Source organism: Oryctolagus cuniculus, chromosome X, assembly GCF_964237555.1.
Source record: "Oryctolagus cuniculus chromosome X, mOryCun1.1, whole genome shotgun sequence".
NCBI lineage: Eukaryota > Metazoa > Chordata > Mammalia > Lagomorpha > Leporidae > Oryctolagus > Oryctolagus cuniculus.
Window position 1 is genome coordinate 9,452,094 of NC_091453.1, and position 21,386 is coordinate 9,473,479.

Sequence of the window (21,386 nt, forward strand, 5' to 3'; positions counted from 1 at the left end):
GCCCCAGAGACCTCCCCACCCAGCAGGCAGATGCTGGCCCAACAGCAGGAGAGTAAGGAGAAGCTACATTTGTGAGCAGAGGTCATGAGATTGTAGCCCCCCTCCCAGGGAGGGGGGTGCCTTCCTAGTCACTGAGGGCGGGAAAGGCCTCTGGCCGGCTGATGCGGGCTGAAGGATGTGGAGGGAGTAAAGGCGAAGGTGGGCGGGTGGGCGGGGGTGCAGACGTGCGGATGCCTGTGTGAGTAACCGCGTAACCGCCATGTGAATCAGGAGGAGCGAGCCCTGGAACACATACAGGAAAAGCGTAATGGAACCTCGGGCTCCTTTTCCTTTTTCATTATAGAGATCACCTGGAATCCTCACACTTGAAGCACGAACCCAGACGCCCTTGTATTACATTCCTAGTTGGTCTCAAAGCCTGGACTACAGTAAGACAAAAACACTGTAGGACAGGAATTAGAAACAGGACTTTCAAGTCAGCATATGTTAAAGAATTCAAGATATCAAAGTGAAAAGGGCAGCAATGGTGTTTATCTTTTCTGGAGACAATGAGCAACAAAGATCCAAGACAGCAGAAGAGCAGACCCTGGATGCTACACTCACCAGTCACAGGTCTTCCTATAGCTCTGCAGGCCAGACTTCCCCACTCGCCACCACCCACCACTGCTGACATCAGCTCTGGCAGAAAAGCGAGGGGACCCCATTCAACTCAAAGACTTCAGCAATACATGAAGAGTGTGGTTAAGAACACATCCTGAAGCTGCCTGAAAAAGCTCAGAATACAGCCAGATGCAAAGAATGAATGGCATTTGCAAGTCAAAGGCACACTACTTCCTGGCTGAGCCACTATCCAAGGTCAAGCAATGTGACCTTTTGAAAATGTAAATCTGTCACGGGCCACACCCTCTGCCAAGAACATTTCACTGACATCCATTTCTCACAAGCTAAAAATACAACATTCTAAAGTAGCCTGCAGGTGTTGCCTGGTCTACTTTCTACCGATCTCTCCATTCCTATCTTGCACTCACTTTCCCTCTGATATTTCCCCTAAAATAGCCTTCTTACCCTCCCTAGCACTCACAATGTTCCATGTCACCTCAGGGCCTTTGCACATACTACTCCTTCTTCTTGGAACACTTTGCTCATTTCATCCTTCACCTAGTTGGTTCCAGACAAGCCATCTGTGATTTCCCTGATTGTGTGTGTGTGTGTGTGTGTGTGTGTGTGTGTCTGTGAGTGTGAAGTCATGATTGTTTGATTAACGTTTATCAGTTCCTTAATTACACAGGCTATAATCTTGTCTGGGCTTGCTGACTTGATATCCACAGTCCCAGGCACACTTGGTGGGTCTTAGTAAGGGTTTCCCAAATATCCGTGGTATAAAGGAGATTCAAGGAGCACCTCATTCCTGTGACTCCATGGTTAGCATAAGGCTATGCTTCCAGGTCACTATGCATAAGGAAAAAGCTGCTTTTTAATAACAGCATATTACATCTCTGCAAGAGGCAAACAACAATTGAGGAGGATGGACTACTCCAGTCAAGTAGTCCACTTCAAATGATCCTAGTTACCCAGGCGGAAGGTGCAGCCCAAAGCCTTGCAGTAGGCATGCGAAGGAAGTAAATACTTAGCTGCTTAAATCTCATGTTTATCAAACAATATTCTGTCTATAACTGCATGTGGTAGTTGTTTCTTTTAAGGCGACATGTGTGAGGAATGCTTTACCCTAACATGAGAAAACACTAAGCTCCTGCAGTGAAGGCCAACAAAGCCAAAGAAGATAACAGTGGAATTCCAGAAGGCCCTTTGCTGCTAATAATTTACATCCTAGACCAGTGCTTGTTGTCCTCTTTTATACAATTTCACATCATTATCTGTGCTCCCTACCTGTGCCTTTGGGACTTGGGAGGAGTTGATGAGGTGGTGCTTGTGGAAAGCCTGGGGCCAGGGGCACTCTATTATTAGAAGAGTTAAGTAAAATGTAGCTGCTGGGAACCCTGGGGTGGCTTCCCTCTGAGCAAGGCGGACACCAGCAGAAAACAGTACAGTGAAACATGAAGGACAAAACTGCCACTTGGTGACTTCACGAGAACAAAAATCATCCTTGCTTTCTGCACTTTTTTTTTTAAGATTTATTTATTTGAAAGGCAGAGTGAGAGAGAGCGAGAAAATCTTCCATCTGCTGGTTCACTCCCCAAATGGCCACAACAGCTGGGGCTGGGCCAGGCTGAAGCCACGAGCCAGGAACTGCAGTGGAGCCCTGAAGGGACACTCAAATGGGATGGCTGCATTGCAAATGGCACCTTAACCCACCGCTCCACAATGCCAGCCCCTTCTTTCTGACCTTCTAACTGACCTCTCCAGTCTACTAGCCACTAGGCACACAGGGCCATTTTATATAAACTAGCCAACAATTTTATTAATTCATAAAACTGAATTTTAAATAGCCTCGTGTGACCAATGGCTTCCACATTAGATAGAGCAGCTGGAGACCATTTCCATCACTACTACTGGACTACTGGACAAAGGCACTGGGAATCTAGAAGAGTCTTTTCCTTTGGACTGTTTCGCATGTGAATCCCGTTATTTGACAATTTTAAACCCTCACCCAGAATCGGGATTTGGAACTTTATCAACCAGAAGAGAAATTACTCACAGAGCGGAAGAGAAATTACTCTTAAATGAAAAATGGCTTCCTTTCAAATTTGTTTCGCGTTTTACGTGCTGTCTCTGCCCAGTTAGCACTACTGATACGTGCAGTGCAGAATGGGTTAAATGGTTCTCAGTTGTTTCTGCCTCACATTTCTCAGTGCCCTATCTATGTAAGTGCTGATTTCTGGGCAAATAGGGAACCATCTGGGTGACCATGCAAACAAAGATTCATGACTAAAATGTGCTGGATCTGGCTGTCCGCAAGATAAGAGACAGGTCACTGATGTATTCTCATAGGGAACAAATCCCTGCTTACATGAAATGCTGCTTCATCTCATTTATCTCTTTAGAGTATTTTCATCTTGTTGGATTAGAGGGTGGGGTAGGGAACAGAAAGGAGCCCAGTGCATTCTAACTCTGTGTGGGTGTCTCCCTGGCTTGGTTACCAAAGAAACCATTATGTTTCATACTATTCAAATAATGGCTCTACTCACGCTCTAAACACTTTCTTCTTTTCTAACCTGACTGCACTGCAGATTTAGAGCCACCATCTGTTGGCCAGCCAAAGAGAAGGGTTTCGAGAAATGTCATGGCCCTGCCCACACTGTTTTAAGTCTTGGTCTCAAGACTGCAACCTAAGAAGTCTGCTTCCGAAACATATATTTCCCAGTCAGGCCCAGGACGCTGTCTCCATGCACCACTGTACTGATAAACTGAGCAAGTTCATCTGCAGACTTTCTGTGAGGCTACCAAGCCTCCTGCCACCAGGGCTATGAGGCTCCTCTCGCTGTAACTGCGAGGGCCTTGCTGCTCCTGCTCCGAAGCATGGTAGGGGAGTGCGTGCCTTCACCCCAGGTGCTGGAGGAAGTCATGTCTCCCTCCCATGGATGCCCACTGCTCATCTCCAGAGCAACAAATGCAGCAGCTGGGACCACCTGTTACCATGGCTGCCAGACTGGGCTGTGCCCTCCACAGCCTCCGACTCCAAAGCAGAATCCGGGAGGCCAGGATGTGCATGCTCCTACGAGAGATTTTCTGGAAAAGGATATCGTTTTCATGCCCTCCCCCGACCTATTCTTTAGACGCACAGAGGCAAATTGCCTATGAGTCAGGGGCAGGCAGGAACTAAGCAACGAGGCCTTCTTAGAAACCTGCAGGCCTCTGCACGGAAGGTCCCGAGCTACTCTCCCGAACAGTATGGTTACTGCTTCAGCGCTTTTACATGAAAAGTTGAAGAGCTTCCAAATGTCTTTTAGATGGGCATCTAAGTATAAATCTGGTGAAATTTTGCAATCTGTTCAACCACAAGTGTTACTGATTGTACCTTAAGAATAAGCTATTATTCTTAAGGCTGGTAGTGGCTTCCATTAGGATGAGCACAGACATCGCTTTTCTATAGCAATCCTTTAAGTCAGGGGCTGCTAAGATCTTTGGATCAAGCAATCTTCCCATGCAAAACACTTTTTGCACACCTCCAATTACATGTACCTTTATTTATAAGGTATATACATACAGTCATAATATATTGTGCCATTACAAACCATGCTCCCTAACTTGAAATGCTAAAAGCATGAAAAGTGAAAATGCAATATTTTAAAAAATTATCTTTAACTCTGCTTCATTTATTAAAGGTTAAAAAGTGACTTTTACTCTCACTAGGGAAATATATGACATTTTGTTCCCTCCCTAGTCTGCCATCTTGGAATTCCTAGTAGGAGAAATATGAACAAACTCGCTCCTTTATTTATTTTTTTAAGAGTTATTTTATTTATTTGAAACTCAGAGTTACACAGAGAGAGGAGAGTCAGAGAGAGAGGCAGAGAGAGAGAGACAGAGAGAGAGAGAGACAGAGGTCTTCCATCCGTTGGTTCACTCCCTAATTGGCCACAACGGCCAGAGCTGTGATGATCCAAAGCCAGGAGCCAGGAGCTTCTTCTGGGTCTCCCATGTGGGTACAGGGGCCCAAGGACTTGGGCCATCTTCTACTGCTTTCCCAGGCCATAGCAGAGAGCGGGATCAGAAGAGGAGCAACCAGGACTAGAACCAGTGCCCATTTGGAATGCCAGCGCTTTAGGCCAGGGCTTTAACCTGTTGTGCCACAGTGCTGGCCCCTCTTTTATTTATTTTTTAATGTAGTTTAGTTTAAACATCTTAGGCTTTATTCAGTTCATTTCAATACTTGGTTTTGAAAGCTGTGATGGTCATAGAAAGGATGGGGGAGAAAGAAAGAGAGAGAGAGGTCCCACAAAATGACATAGATCCAAATGGAAGAAATAAGGTTATTTTAAAACTTGATAGTACATACTGCACAAAATCCAATATCTAATAATATATATAAAAACAGGTATATATCTACAAGTTATATAAACTATATAGAGATATGTCATATTTATGTAGAGATATACATAGATATCTACATAAGCAAGTATTATATTAAGTATGCTCCATTAGTTCACATTTATATTTTAAGAATTATTTATCTAGGGGCCAGCACTGTGGCAAAGTAGGCTAAGCCTCTGTGGCACCAGCACCCCACAGGTTCATGTCCTGGCTGCTCCTCATCCGCTCCAGCTCTCTACTATGGCCTGGGAAAACAGTGGAAAATGGCTCAAGTGCTTGGGCCCCAGCACCCACAGGGGAGACCTGGAGGAAGCTTCTGGTTCCTGGCTTCAGCTTGTCCCAGCTCCAGCCGTTTCGGCCATTTGGGGAGTGAACCAGTGGATGGAAGACCTTTCTCTCTGACTCTCCCTCTCTCTCTCTAACTCTACCTCTCAAATAAATAAATAAATCTTTAAATAAATAAATAAATCTTTTTAAACAAGAATTGTTTATCTAGAGAACTGGCATTGTGATGTAGCAAGTAAAGCGGCCACCTCTAGCACCCACATCCCATACGGGCACCGGTTCATGTCCTGGCTGCTCCACTTCTGATCCAGCTCCATGCTGATGGCCTAGGAAAACAGCAGAAGATGGTCCAAGTGCTTGGGCCACGGCCATCCATGTGGGAGATCCAGATGAAGCTCCTGGCCCCCGGCTGCAGCCTGGCCCAACACTGACCGTTGCAGCCATTTAGGGAGTGAAGCAGTAGACAGAAAATCTTTCTCTTTCTCTCTCTGTCTCTCTCTCTCTCTCTCTCTCTCTCTCTCTCTGTAACTCTGCCTGTCAAATAAATCTTTTTAAAAACTGTTTATCTGAAATTAAAATTCAAGTGGCAGTCTTCAACTGTGTCTCAAACTTAATCAGTGGTAAGTAAATTTTCTTATTTTTCTTATTTTTTAAACCAAAAGTAAATATAAATGGGAATTTCAAGATTTTCTTCCTGCATGCTCAGCAATGGAGCACATGCCTAAGAACCTACCACCAGAGTCCCTGAACAAAGCAGCATCCTCCTGAACGAGCTGAGACAGTTAGATGGCAACAGGAACTCCATCTCCCCCACTTCACTTAAGTTCCTTAAGCTGCTGCCTCCTCAACCCCTCATTACAATAAGTAAAATCCTGGCTCACTGTTAAGACTGACTGATAGAGAACCTTGGTTTTTTTCTGGCCAAAAACTCCATTCAGGGAGAGAGGGGAAATTATAGGCACAGCAAAAAGAACTTGAGCCACACGTGTGGGCACATGTGTCAAGTTGCCCATCCACGTTACACCTGTATTTTACAGGAGAAACAGCGGGTACACTTTGCCCTTTCCTCTTCCCCCACTGGCAACCATTGAAAGATCACAGTCTGGGACCGCAGGGATCATGGCCTAAAGAGCTCAAGGTCTACCACGGCTAGAAGGTGTGTCACTGTGCATTTACACTAAATAATTCTGAACGGTAAGTTCAACGTAACCACACAAGTGACTAAGCATTCACGTTTTCCTGCCAACTTTGGCTACTACTGCCCAACATCAACAAAGCATGCTAGAAAACCTCTGAAAGACTCACTGGAAGCCGTGTTAATGGCAGCACAACAGCCGCAGTGCTTGGAGTAATGAAGTAGCCAGTATTAGTGAGGGGTTTATAGGGAACTGTAGGGCAAGAGGATCTACATGATTTCAACACAAGCAGGTTCCAAAGGGCCATGGCATTACGAGTATTACCCCCACTGCTGCTTCCTTCTCGTGAAGGTGGGAAGCAACGTGATACTACCCAGCAATGGAACATCTGACAATTTAGAACACTAATACATGGGATCCGGATAAGAATAAATCATAGTTGCACATGTACATGTCCAAACATGAAAGTACTGTGTCTCTAACCATTATCCTAAATCTTCATCAATAAAATGTCCTACCTGTTAATGGTTCGTGAATCCTAACTACATTCTTTACACAATTAGAGGCACTACACAAAAGAGCTGCCAGGGGCATCACACATTGTAACTGAGTACCAACTCTGTGTCCCTAGTAATGTGCTGAGGGCTATATAAACTTTCTGTCGTTAAGAGAGAATGTGTTAAGCCATGAGAAATAATCAATTGCTTTGTGTTAAGCCACTGAATCTCAGAATTAGCTTACTAAGCAGCAATATACAATACATAAGAGATAACCTACATTACATTAAAAAAAAAACCCTTCATCCATTTTTTGCAAACTGCTATGGAGCAGACAGACCTCAAACTTTTGTGTCCCCCTTTTACAAATGCAGAAATTGAGTCCCAGGAAGGAATGGGAGGGAGACTGGCAAGAGCAGGCCAACGGGTTTCACCCGAAGAGGTGTGAAGGCTGCAGAACCAAACGAAAGGCCTTGTTGAGCCAGTCTGGAGCCAGGGTCTTGCCTCACAGCCATCTTGACTCACTAGGACCTGGGGACAATTTGGTAGTGACCCAAGTGCTTAGTGCTGTGTAACCTCTCAAACACACTACGCTCAGACCAGGAGGAGAGAGTTGCAGATGTGATACCCCATCCTGGGTCATCTGAGGTCACTACGATATCCCTTGAATTATCAAGCAAATACCCATGTTTGATGTTTAATTCATGCCACACAGAGGAAAGAGAATGACAGGGACTATGGATGCACTGTAAATGCATCCATGCCAGCTAAGGCAGAGGGTTGGGGACAGATGACATGAACAGCAGGATCCTCATAAGTTTCTCCAGTCATTTCAGCCCCAAGATCTCAGCATCACTTGCTGCCAGCTCCCTCCACATAAAGGAAGCCAGATGGGGTTATTCACCCCTGATCGCTTGACATCTACCAAGACAATCCAGGAAAGTCATCACGAGTGCCTGGTGCTGGAAGACAGAGGACACTCTTCCGACCAGTTCACATCACACAAAAGGCTCCAGCGTGACCAGAGATGAGAATATAGCTTTGTCTCCTCCTTTCTTGCCAATTAGTCTGTGACATCTATTTCAAAGGTGTGTTTTAATCCCATCAAACACAGGCCAAGCAGAATGGAAGTCAAGTTATAACAATGTACAGTTGTATTAGAGAGAGAGAGAGAGAGAGAGAAAGGGAAAAGGGGGAGAGGGAGAGAGAGAAAATAGACTATAAAAGGAGTTCAGGCCAGCGCCGTGGCTCACTAGGCTAATCCTCCGCCTGCAGCGCCGGCACACCGGGTTCTAGTCCCGGTTGGGGCACCAGATTCTATCCCGGTTGCCCCTCTTCCAGGCCAGCTCTCTGCTGTGGCCCGGGAGTGCAGTGGAGGATGGCCCAGGTCCTTGGACCCTGCACTCACATGGGAGACCAGGAGGAAGCACCTGGCTCCTGGCTTCGAATCAGCGCAGCATGCCAGCCATAGCAGCCATTTGGGGGGTGAACCTACGGAAAAAGGAAGACCTTTCTCTCTGTCTCTCTCTCTCTCTCTCACTGTCTAACTCTGCCTGTCAAAAAAAATAAAATAAAAAGGGAGTTGAAGCTTCACTGTCATGGTTGGTCTTGATTAGTTTCATCTGTCTCCTTGCTCATTTCTCTGCAAATTAAAAAGTTTCTTGGAATAAGATCAGAGGACACAGCAGTGAGCAAAACAAACACAAATCCTCATACATCCAAGTTTTGAATTGTGGGGAGAGGTGAAAGAGACAGACAGTCAACCACAGGGCATGCTCGGTAATAACTTCCACAGAGAAGTATGCATCAGGAAGGCAGGAAAAAGGGCCCAAGGTGGGTGGCGGATGGCGGTGGTGGTCGTGGTGCACTTTTAAATGGAGTGCTCCAAGAAGGCCTAAGTGCAGATGGAGCATGCAGCATTTACCCAACTTATCTGATCAAGGACACCATTCATCACAAAGCAACACAAAGCACAGAAGTTAGCGAGTGCTGTTTTAAAGAGTAGCTTCAGCTCAGGAGGAGAAGCGTATAAACTGGGAATTGTATCTGGTTACTAATAATGAAAATATGAGTGTTCTAGACCCTCCTGAATTCAAAGCTTCCATTCTCACGCTTGCTCTAGGCCAAGATGGTTTCTTTGTCTCCAGGCATCATACCTGTGTGCCAAGCAGAACGTTCCCTATTACAGTCTTCTCATAGGCCCCATGTATTTTGCCTACATCTCACTCTAGGAAGAAAGCCTCGGGATGTATGGGATGTATCGTGGCCAGACTGTGACTTACACTAAAACTAAGCTCCTTGCTTCTTCTTTCCCCTCTCCTCCCCTTTCCTCTCCTCACCTCTCTTCTCCTTTCCTTTCCTTTCTTTAGGAAGAAGAATGCCAATTGATAATCTGCCCCAGGAAAGAAACAGAGTAGCCTGCAAGGGACATCCCAGTCTACGAAAGGGCAGCTTTCTATTCTTTTTTTTTTAAAGATTTATTTATTTATTTGAAAGGCAGAGTTACAGAGAGGCAGAGACAGAGAGACAGAGAGAAAGAGAGGTCTTCCGTCCACTGGTTCACTCCCCAGATGTCTGCAATAGCTGGAGCTGCACTGATCCGAAGCCAGGAGCCAGGAGGTTCTGCCAGCTCTCCCACGTGGGTGCAGGGCCCAAGGACGTGGGCCATCTTCTACTGCTTTCCCAGGCCATAGCAGAGAGCTGGATCGGAAGTGGAGCAGCCGAGACTCGAACCAGAGCTCATATGGGTTGCCGGCACTGCAGGCAGCGGCTTTATCCACTACGCCACAGCGCTGGCCCTGGCAGCTTTCTATTTTAACACTGTGCACAGTGCAGCCTCAGCTCCAGAACCCATGTTTCCTATGGGAGCCTACAATTAAAGCTTCGTGGCACAGAGACTCCCATGGTAGGATCAGCAGCTGCCATCATTTGGGGCCGTGCACCATCCTGCTCCTGTTCTGTCCATTTACCACCACCCAGAAGCCAAAATGTCATATCTTTCAAGTAAAGCTAGTCACATCACTTCCCCGCTGAAAACTGCTGACATGTCATCACACTTAGCGTATGTTCTAAACACCACGAGGTGGGCACTGCCTGTCTCCCTGGCTCTGCTTCTTCCCGGCTCCTCCCCTCATTCATACACTCCAGCCGCACTGGACTTTCTGTTACTTGAACACCACAAGGCCATTCCCACCTGAGCTCTTTTATCTGGCATGTTCTTCCCCAGGTGGCTGGATTCTTCTTACCATTCATATTTCCTCTAAAATAGCCACCTCCTCAGAAGGCCTTCCTAGAAATTGCACCTGACGAAGTCTCAGTGCTATTAGACACTCCCTAACACATCGCTCTGTTATCTTCATGCACTTCTAACTAGTTAAATTGCATATGCGCAGACATCTGTTCTCTTGGTCATTATCACCACTATTAAGATCTGGGAAGGTCGAACTGCTTCCTTTGTCTTCCCCGTCTGTCTCGCCAGCAGCACCGTGAATGGCGCAGGGCAGACCTTCAGCACTGTTGAATGGATGACAAGAAGGGCTCTCACTCTCTGAGTCACTTTTCTAGGAACACCCTCAGTTTGGTGGAAGCCTTCTTAAACAGGCTCCGAAAAACACTGCTCAATTCGGAGAAGCATATCATTAGCAGAGAACACTATGAATGAGGAATTGTGTTTTTGCCTACGGATACATGGATCCATTTTGAGAAATTTCTGGGCTGAGGTCCCCACATCAGTAATCACTGCCCCTATCATGCAATGTGATACTGTACGATCATCAGTCAAGGCCTGTACAGCCCAGCAACCCTCGGTCTCCATGACACCAATACAAGATGCACAAGTATATACTGCAGACACCTCAAAAACAAAACATTGACCACAGAACCATTCTTCTGGTCTTCATGATGACTTTTTTTTTTTTTACAGGAAGAGTTAGACAATGAGAGAGAGAGAGAGGCAGAGAGAAAGGTCTTCCTTTTTCCGTTGGTTCACCCCCTAAGTGGCTGTCGCTCCCCCTCTTCATGGAGGAACGACACTAAACCCTGCCTAGGCTTCATATCCGAGTCACAGCACCATTATGTCGCTCCCCCTCTTCATGGAGGAACGACACAGGACCCTGCACTGTTCTTTCGTCTGCTCGGCCCTCCCCGGGTTTGCTGCTGGTTCTTCCCGGGTTGGCTACTGTCCCTTCCACCTCCGTGGAAGGGCAGTTCCCCCTGGCCACATTCCCCACTTCCGCAGGGGAGCGGCACACCGCCGGCCGGCTCTCTCGGGGCTGCACAGGTGTTCCCTCAGATGTTCCCCTTAGATGTTCCTGGTGCATGCCGTCTCTCTCCTCCTTTATAGTCCTCTTCCACCAATCCCAACTCTGCTACCCACACACCGAGTACGCTGCTCTCCTCCAATCAGGAGCAAGTCCTACAGTTTATTGGCTGAACTGGAGGCAGCTGTGTAGAAGCTGTTTTCTTCTCTCCCAGCGCCATATTGTGGGAGAGCAGATGCATAGAATAAGTCTTAATTCCAGTAACTTAGTCTAGTCCGAGTTGCTCCCCACAGATCCCCCTTTCTTTTTATTTTTTGGCGTTGATACGCGCCTGTCTTCGGTGCCCCGCGGCACACACTCTGCTCTGCTTGCTAGAGTTGCCACAGGTTCTTACAAGTCCTATCAATCAGGCAAACTGAATCCGGGTCCTCTCTTCGCCATGTTGTGAGGAGGTTTTTAGGCGCTGATGCGTGCCTGTGTTCGGTGCCCTGCAGCGCATGCTCTACTCTGCTAGAACTGCCTGCAGGTGCTTACAAAACCTATCAGGCAAACCGAATCCAAGCCTTCTCATTGCCATATTGTGGGGAGACTTATTGGTGTTGATTCGTGCCTATCTTCGGTGACCTGCAGCTCATACTCTGGTCGAGCTGCCTGCTGGTGCTTACCGCCTTACTAATCAGGCAGACCGAATCCAAGCTCTCTCATTGCCATGTTGAGGGGAGGCTTTATTTTTCTCTATATCTCCGGGCATTCCTATTTCTCCTATTTTACTTCTATCTACCAGCATTCCTATTTCTCTCATTTTACTTCTAAACTTCTGTTTCTCTTATCCCTGCGGCTTCCCGGCGCCTGCCCCAAGGCTGCTTCTCGGCGCCTCGCCGCCCTGCGGAAGCTTCACGGCTCTGCGCGGCTTCCCAGCGCCTCGCCCCGCCGGTGGGCTCCCAGCTCTGCGCAGCTCGGCTTCGCGCGCACACTCCGCAGTCTCCACGCCCTTCGCGTCCGCACCACGGCCTCGCGCCAGCCCAGCGTTCCCTATCTATTCACGCCCCGTGCTCTTTCTGCACGCGGCGGCTTCCGCGAGTCACACAGCCCCAGCTCACGTCTCCGCCACTAGTATTCAATCTAAGTTCCCCGGGCTAACCTGGCGAATTCAACCTAGCTCACGCGTGTGCGCCTTTCGGTCTGGCTTCCCGTCCTTTGCTCCTCAGGCTAATCTGACGGATTCCAACCTAGCTCATACGTCTCCGCCTCTAGTTTTAGATTTTTGCCTTTTGCTCCCCGGGCTGACTTGACGAATCCCAAACTGGCTTACGTTTCCGCCTCGGCCTGCCCCCCGCGGCTTCAATTTCCCTAACATTTTTCTCTACCCGGTATGTTTCCCCAAGCTTTCCTCCAACAATACTCCTCCCTCATTTCTCCTGGCTTCTCCCCACAGTCCGTATCCGAGTCTGTTTGTTCTAGCTTTCACTTTCGCTTTCGACCTTAGAGATTTCTCCCAGCTTTCCCCCGTAGTCCGTATCCGAGTCTATGCCTATGCTTTCAATAGCTTCTTCCGGCACCTTTTTCGTCCGGCTTTTCCCTAGGCTGTTTGCTAGTCTCTCTCTCCGATATTTTCCACTTCTTCCCGTTTCTTCCCTCCTAAGTTTCCTATCCGAGTCACGGCACCATTATGTCGCTCCCCCTCTTCATGGAGGAACGACACTAAACCCTGCCTAGGCTTCATATCCGAGTCACGGCACCATTATGTCGCTCCCCCTCTTCATGGAGGAACGACACTAAACCCTGCCTAGGCTTCATATCCGAGTCACAGCACCATTATGTCGCTCCCCCTCTTCATGGAGGAACGACACAGGACCCTGCACTGTTCTTTCGTCTGCTCGGCCCTCCCCGGGTTTGCTGCTGGTTCTTCCCGGGTTGGCTACTGTCCCTTCCACCTCCATGGAAGGGCAGTTCCCCCTGGCCACATTCCCCACTTCCGCGGGGGAGCGGCACACCGCCGGCCGGCTCTCTCGGGGCTGCACAGGTGTTCCCTCAGATGTTCCCCTTAGATGTTCCTGGTGCATGCCGTCTCTCTCCTCCTTTATAGTCCTCCTCTGCCAATCCTAACTCGGCTGCCCACACGCCGAGTACGCCGCTCTCCTCCAATCAGGAGCAAGTCCTACAGTTTATTGGCTGAACTGGAGGCAGCTGTGTAGAAGCTGTTTTCTTCTCTCCCAGCGCCATATTGTGGGAGAGCAGATGCATAGAATAAGTCTTAATTCCAGTAACTTAGTCTAGTCCGAGTTGCTCCCCACAAGTGGCCACTATGGCCGGCACGTTGCGGCCGGCGCACTGTGCCAATCCAAAGCCAGGAGCCAGGTGCTTCTCCTGGTCTCCCATGGGGTGCAGGGCCCAAGCACTTGGGCCATCCTCCACTGCACTCCCTGGCCACAGCAGAGAGCTGGCCTGGAAGAGGGGCAACCGGGACAGAATCCGGCGCCCCAACCGGGACTAGAACCCAGGGTGCCGGCGCCACAGGCGGAGGATTAGCCTAGTGAGCCGTAGCACCAGCCTTAATGATGACTTTCTATCTTAACAAGCAGTCTAGAAGATTTCAGCTTTTTGAATCCATACCATTGTTTTTAGGGGAGATGACACAGGGAACACTATGCCTTCACAGAGGACCATTTTCTTTTCCTTCTGGGCAGATGCCTGGATTACAGTTAGGAGAAGCAGTGTCATTGAGTCTGGCCAATGAAATATGGATGGAAGTGATCTACAGGATGTGATAAAAGGGGATTGGATCCCTCAATGACTGAACAGAGTCACCTACACCCCCTACCTGAGTTCAAATGCGACATGGGTGACAGATAAACTCTTACGGTATTAAGCACTGAAATTTTCAGAATTGTTTGTTTTGACACTTACCTTACTCTTTACTTATACACAGGAGTAAAAGAAAGACCCTGTGATAATAGTAATGTTAAATTTTCAAAGAAAATATAATTCAACTTGCTGCAATCTCAGGCACTTTGGGCCGCTACAGATGATGTAGTTTAAACATCAGGGGAAGACTAGCAAAAAGCTAGCGGCTTCTTAGATGACATAAACATACTGTATTTGCTTTTCAAGTGCTGGAAATGTTTCTAACGAAAACATAAAAGAAATATTTTAACAGCCTGACTTGGGGAAAAGCTCAACATGAAGAGACCAAAATGGTTTTTCCCAAAGGGAAATAACTCAATGTGTTCCCACAGTCCTGCCCAGGTTTTAATCAAGGGGCATTTGAAGTGCAGTAAAACTGCTGGACTTCTTCTGAAATTTAAGGGAAGTTTTGTGGTAAGGATAGGATAATATTTAGTTATCACTTAATTTAATATTTATTTTTCTAGTGGGACTTTTTAAATTAGAGAGACTATCCAAAGTCCATATGCTGAAAGGCTCCTCTTTATCCTTAAAATGTACCTGCTTGGGATTCACAGGATCAGGCTTCTGTATGATCACTCTTCAAACACTTCTTGCTAGAATTTTATCTTCAGCTCATTATGTCTTCCCCAAGAATCATGAGGTGATTCTGTAGAGTTTCATTTTTCCTGTATTGACTTCCACTCTGTATATTCACTACTAATAATAATCAATAGCAATAATAGCATTTCTAGTGGACACTAGAATTGACAAAAAGCTTTCATATCTATTATCAACATTTATAATACTTTAAGTAACTATTTATTTCTGTATTCCAAGTGTGACACTTGTAAAATTATAATTTCCCAAATTCTTAAGATTTCTTGGATTACCACACCCCTTTACACTAACTTCATACAAGAGTTACTATGCATTGTAATGCATTTTATAAGAAAAAAGTATTAATTACCTCTAAGAAAAATTTGATCTGCAATATATTTTTTTGAAAAACACACTCACCACATTTATGGAGGCCTTTTTCAAAAACAATTCCTTTGTTTCACTTGTCTCTTCGAATACACCCATTTGCTTTTCCACTGCCATTAAGTTTTCAGTCTCTTGTTTGAAATTCATATCCTGCAAATATTTCTAAAAGAGAAAAACCAGAGACAAATGTTAAGTGAGCATACACAGAAGATTATCTTTGGATGATGTGATTTCTTTCTCATATGAGTTCAATTGGCTTTTCCAAATACAGCTCATTGTATAAGTAAAGGTAAGTAAAAAATAAAAATGAGCACTTCTTTTAGTCACCCAGCTTTTGGTATATAATTACATCTAAGGACTCATTGGTCTTAGTAGTCTCTTATCTTCAACTTCATTTTGAAAAAGAGTAATACAGGGGCCGGCACTGTGGCATGGTGGGTAAGGCTGCCACCTGCAGTGCTGGCATCCCATATGGGCACCGGTTCTAGTCCCAGCTGCTCCACTTCCAATCCAGCTCTCTGCTATGGCCTGGGAAAGCAGTAGAAGATGGCCCAAGTGCTTGGGCCCCTGCACCCGCGTGGGAGACCTGGAAGAAGCTCCTGGCTCCTGCCTTCAGATCAGCACAGCTCTGGCCATTGCGTCCATTTGGGGAGTAAACCAGTGGATGGAAGAACTCTCTCTCTCTCCCTCTCTCTCTGCCTCTCCTCTCTGTAAATCTGCCTTCCAAATAAATAAATCTTAAAAAAAAAAAAAAAGAAAAAAGAGTGATACAGAAAAATGCACTATGTCAAGCAGAATTCTTTCTCCTGCTCCAAAGAAGACTGTTTACAAATGAACACCTTTTGGAGGCACCTGTTTCCTTTCAACAGGGATGACAGATACAGTTTGATTGAGAGAAATGCCAATCGTGTCATGAGTCAGATGGATTAACTTTCTAATGTTTCTTCCCTGACAGTAAATCTCAAGTTTTACTCCTATGCTTAGCAAAATATTTTTAGAAATATTGTTTGTTCAATAGAAATGATGCATTTTACTACTTCTTAGAGCAAACCATTGATCCCTATCACCGTGGCATTAGGTAGGCCTCACAAATCATCCAGGCATCTGCCCTCGGCCTCAAATCACTCACTGACACAGCAGTAGAGAAAAGAGAACTGCCAGTCAGAATGAAGGAGTCAGCAGGAAAAGGTTTTGAGCTATCTCTATGTATGACATTTCCTTTCACTTAAAGACCTCGGGTATTCTAATTTCTTTTGCAATTTCTTCTTGAGAACTTTTCTCATAAAATACATTTTAGCACAGCAAAAACTTTCCTTACAGGTATTTTTGAGTTTTGAAAAATTGTATACAGAGCCATGCTACATACTATTTATGAGCAAATTTTAAAACAATCCTTGAACCAACACTAACATGTATAGACTTTACATATTTGTGGATTTACACATACACATCAGCATTTAGTGATTTAAAATTCCTACTTTTGGGGGCAGCGCCGTGGCTTACTTGGTTAATCCTCCGCCTATGGCACCGGCATCCCATATGGGTGCCGGGTTCTAGTCCCAGCTGCTCCACTACCAGTCCAGCTCTCTGCTGTGGCCCGGGAGTGCAGTGGAGGATGGCCCAAGTGCTTGGGCTCCTGCACCTGCATGGGAGACCAGGAGGAAGCACCTGGCTCCTGGCTTCGGATTGGTGCAGTTCCGGCCATAGCGGCCATTTGGGGGATGAACCAACAGAAGGAAGACCTTTCTCTCTGTCTCTCTCTCTCTCTCACTGTCTAAAACTCTACCTGTCAAATAAAAAAAATAAAGTTCCTACTTTTAAAAATTATCAGTACTCTCACTTAAAAATTCTCACCTACTTTGTTGACATTCCCTTTATTTTTAGGGAGACTCAGATGAAATTCTTTTAACATGGATAAACTTCTCCCTTCAAGCTGCTTCAAGTTATCTCACATTTGCTAAAGGCTTCCTTTTTGGGCAGAGCAAATTTCTCTTCTTTTTCTCCTCCCTTACTCCACAAGATTTTCCTCCTCAGAGGCCATGGGAACACAGCGCCTCTGGAGCTATCTTACAACAAAAGGCTAGGATACAAAGCAGCATTGGTCCCGAAAACCAGAATCCATGATTAGACAACCACATCAAGGTTGGATCAGGTTTAATACTTGTCTTTGTTCCTAATCATAGAGATTTTTGGCTACCCACAGCTGCTATCTAGTCTTGACAGAGTTTGGCCTCTGCAAAAATCATCGGTGGAACCTGACTGTAATAATTTCACTTAAATACAATCCCTTTCTGTTATTATCTCCAAAAACCTCACAGCCACAAAGCTAAAGGCTGAAGAGATCAAAGGAAATCAAAACAAGTAAATGTAGACAAATCAGAAAGAATCAGAACTGTGATCACTAAGGGTGGAAAATCCGTAGTGCGGTAATATGTTAGGTAGCATAGGTTAAGCTGCTATAGCAAACAGGCCCCCTAAATATATAATGGCTGAAAGACAACAGAATTTCATTTCCTGCTCACATGATAATCCAAAACACGCTTCACAGTCATTGGGCAGCTCTTCTCCCATGTGGCGATTCAGCAATTCAGATTCCTTCCACCCTGTGGGCTCTGGCATCATGAGGGTCTTGTAGCAGCATTCAGTTGACAAGGAAAGAGAGCATGGTGGGACTGCCTACAGGAGGAAATGAGACATAGCATCCACTCTCATTCTACTGGTCACAAGTGCACATTCAGCTGTGAGGGAGGCTGAGGAATGGAACCAAGCAGCATGCCCTAGAAGAAAAGGAAAAAGAATTTGCTTATCAGTCAGCAACCTCTGACTTAAGTGGCCTGTACCTACCTGTTTTATACATTAACAAGTCTATAATACATTTGCTCAACACAACACAATAGACAAATTTTTTAAGACTTATTTATGTATTTGAAAGGCAGATTTACAGAGAGGAGAAGGAGAGAGAGAGAGAGAAAGACAGGTCTTCCATCCACTGGTTCGCTTCCCAAACAGACTCAATGGCCAAAGCTGGGCTGATCCAAAGCCAGGAGCCAGGAGCCAGGAGCTTCTTCTGGGTCTCCCATGTGGGTGTAGGGGCTCAAGGACTTGGGCCATCTTCTACTGCTATCCCAGGCCATAGCAGAGAGCTGGATCAGAAGTGGAGCAGCCGGGACTCGAACCGGTGCCCATATGGGATACCAGCACCACAGGCAGTGGCTTTATCCACTAAGCCACAGTGCCAGCCCCATGATAGACAAACTTGACTTGATAAAGTGTTGGATGAATGTTGCAAGTAAGGAAATAAACTATTATGATATTTCATTACATTATTTTTGACACATCATTTTTTTGTATAAAGATAGATGTTTAATTTAATATTCGATTAATATTAACTTAGAACAAAGACAGTCCAAAACATAGTCTTCCTTATTTTAAAATCCCAGCCTCATATTTGATTCAAATTCCAAGCCAAGCTGACCAGTGCCTCTAGAGGCATGGAACGGGTATCAAACAAGGTGAAAAGTGCTGCTCACACACTACTCTCTTCCCAGCCCAGACTCCTCTGGGTTCAAAGCCAGATGGGGAGGAAAAGAGAAATATTTTTTCAAGTCTTCCTTCTGTTTATTGGTTATAACTGCAGTTCTCTTGTGTAGTGGTAGTGATGGTCACAAAGTCTATAGACAAATATTTTTAAGATTTATTTATTTATTTGAAAGATTTACGGAGAGGGAGAGGGAGAGGGAGAGGGAGAGGGAGAGGGAGAGGGAGAGGGAGAGGGAGAGGGAGAGGGAGAGGGAGAGGGAGGTCTTTCATCCACTGGTTCACTCCCCAAATGGCTGCAACAGTCGGAGCTGGGCCAGGCCGAAGCCAGGAGCCTTCTTTCTCTAGGTGTTACTACCATCCTTTCTATCTCTGACTGTCCTGGGTTTCTTCTGTGAGACAGGAATCAAAATGCCAGCTCTGGGACTGGCATTGGTGCAGCAGTAAAGACACAGCTCGAGATGGCCACATCCCATATTGGAGGGCCTAGGTTTCAGGCCCAGCTCTGCTTCTGATTCCAGCTTCCCACTAATGTGCACCCTGGCAGGCTGTGGTGATGGCTGATTTTTCAAAGACCCCCATGGAAAACCCCTGAACAGTGCCCTGGACTGATGATCCAGCTGGCCTCAATCTCACTCCTCCTCAGCATCCTCCCCATGGCATTTGCTGATGGGACTCCCCTGCCAAGCTGGCAGGCCCCTCAGAACGTAAGGAAAAGAATTTCCTCTCTAGCTACCCTCTGTAGTGTCTACTCAGGCACAGGAGACTCTCCTAATCTTGCCATGCCAGGGAAGAATGCCCACGGGATATTTGGCACCCTCAATCTTGCAGGAAGGAGAGGACAAGCTGAGTGCTCCATAGAGAAGTGGGGAGGAAGGAATGGCTGCCACTTCACCAATCTCCAACTCCCCTTCAGGGACGCCCTACTATTCCATAGCCTACTTTATGTGATGGAGGCAGAAGCACACAAGCACACAAAGGGCTTTGGAGCCTGTTCTGCTGAAATGATGCCTCTCAGTAGCCAAACCCCGGAGGCTGTCCCCATGGGCCACAGTTCTCTGAGCTCAAACACAAGGGACTTGCCTTTTGTTCTCGGATGTTAAGTTCTAGTCAAAATTCCAGGAAAAAGCCCACTTTGCACCTCACACCATGACTCTGAAATGATTTCTTTGTCAACTGAAGCTTTGACATATTGGAACAGTGAACTTGATTTCTAGCTTCCAAATCTGGGAGTTATCTCCAAGGGAACGATACTAGTCCCTTATCAAAAAATGTTACTATCCTGTTAAGATAATTACTGCCATCCAATCCAGAAAAATCACTGACCTTTGGACATACAACCCTGCAAAAATCAGAACCTAGAGCACTTTTACTCTTGATGTTTTATCTAAGAGAAACACAGAAACAGCTATGTGTAATCCATGTAGTGTAGGCTTGGAAAATATATTCGAATTGAGCCAAACAATCTGCAAGTAGAAAAGCTTTTAAGCGTTCTATATAATTTAATTATGAGCACTTCCCCCTACCCCCTAGGGAAGAAACTTGCTAAAAATGTGTATTAATTTCTTGCTCCAGAGGCAGGTTTGAGAAACTCCAAAAGAGGACCTAAATTTGGCATTCTAATTAGAATTGCTGTAGGAAATGCCTGTTTTGTAGAGTAACAAGTAATCGGCTAGACAAATACACCCCCAACTCTCTCTCTATTGTCTGTCTATCAACAATGATGCATTGGGAGATGGAATTCTGCAGTTTTCAATTTTGATTTGAACCATTCTATAATTTACAAATTTCTACCATGAACATATATTAATAATAAGATAAGTGATGACAATATTTATAAATTATTACATCTGCCAAACATTATGATAAACTTCTATACATATACCCTATTTAAACCTCAAAACAGGACAATAATGTAGGAACCATGATTATTCTCATTTTATGGACAAAAAAACTACAACCTTGAAGTTTTTCATTGCACAGCTAGAAAGACGGAACAGCTAACAGGTAGCAAAGCCAACACGAAGTCCATGTCTATCTGGATCTGCATTTGCATTCTTTCCATGTGGCATAACCTTAGCTGGATCACAGATCAGAAGTGGGTCAGTCATGCTCAACATGTCCAGGAGCTTTATTTTCCTGATGCAGAATGTAAAAGGGTGCCCTTCATTTGAATGCAGAATAGGAAATGGGCAAAGGGGATGAAAACTGGTGTCTAAAAACTGCCTTTGCTTCCCTCACAAAGCACATGAAGCAATGTGAAATGAAGAGAGAAGAATGATGTGAGCATAAACTGAAGACCATACGCTAAAGTGCAGCTGTGGCCGGAAGACCACAATTCAGGAAAACTTCTCCTACTCAAGAGTCTAATGTGTAGCTGTCTGCCTCAGCCAGTTATAAACCAGAGCACCCCAAAATTAGCTTAAAGGCCTTTACAATAGCATAGGTGCCCACCAAAGTCTATAAAACTTAATCATATTAGAAATATATAAAGACCACTGATCTCCAAATGATCGTTTATTTAAACAAACAAAAACCAGTAGATTAGAAACAGCACACTGACCACTGAAGAAACTATCCTGGATGACAACAAAACATCAATAGAGCAGGCAGAAAAACTATTCTAAGTCGGGCAAGTAGTGAGCATTAGGAGAAAGGGCCACCTTAGTCCTCCGTGTTTTAGTAATCCCTAAGGACTTCACGGTGTGCCAGCACAATCAAGAAGCAAAATATTTGGATACGAAAGGCTAGTGGAGGTCACTGAATGTCACCCAGAGCCCTTATTTTATAGTTGAGTTGTGAAAGTACAA

The 21,386-nt window shown here is 45.6% G+C and overlaps 1 long non-coding RNA gene across 1 annotated transcript in view; it reads right to left on the minus strand.

The window, feature by feature from the left end:
• Nucleotides 1-21,386, minus strand: part of LOC127484919 (uncharacterized) — a 695,554-nt gene that overhangs the window by 642,184 nt on the left and 31,984 nt on the right. The window contains exons 2-3 of the long non-coding RNA XR_011385634.1: nt 17,562-17,816; nt 15,073-15,201 (exon numbers count right to left, since the gene is read on the minus strand). This is a non-coding gene — a long non-coding RNA (uncharacterized lncRNA). The remainder of the gene's footprint in view (nt 1-15,072; nt 15,202-17,561; nt 17,817-21,386) is intronic.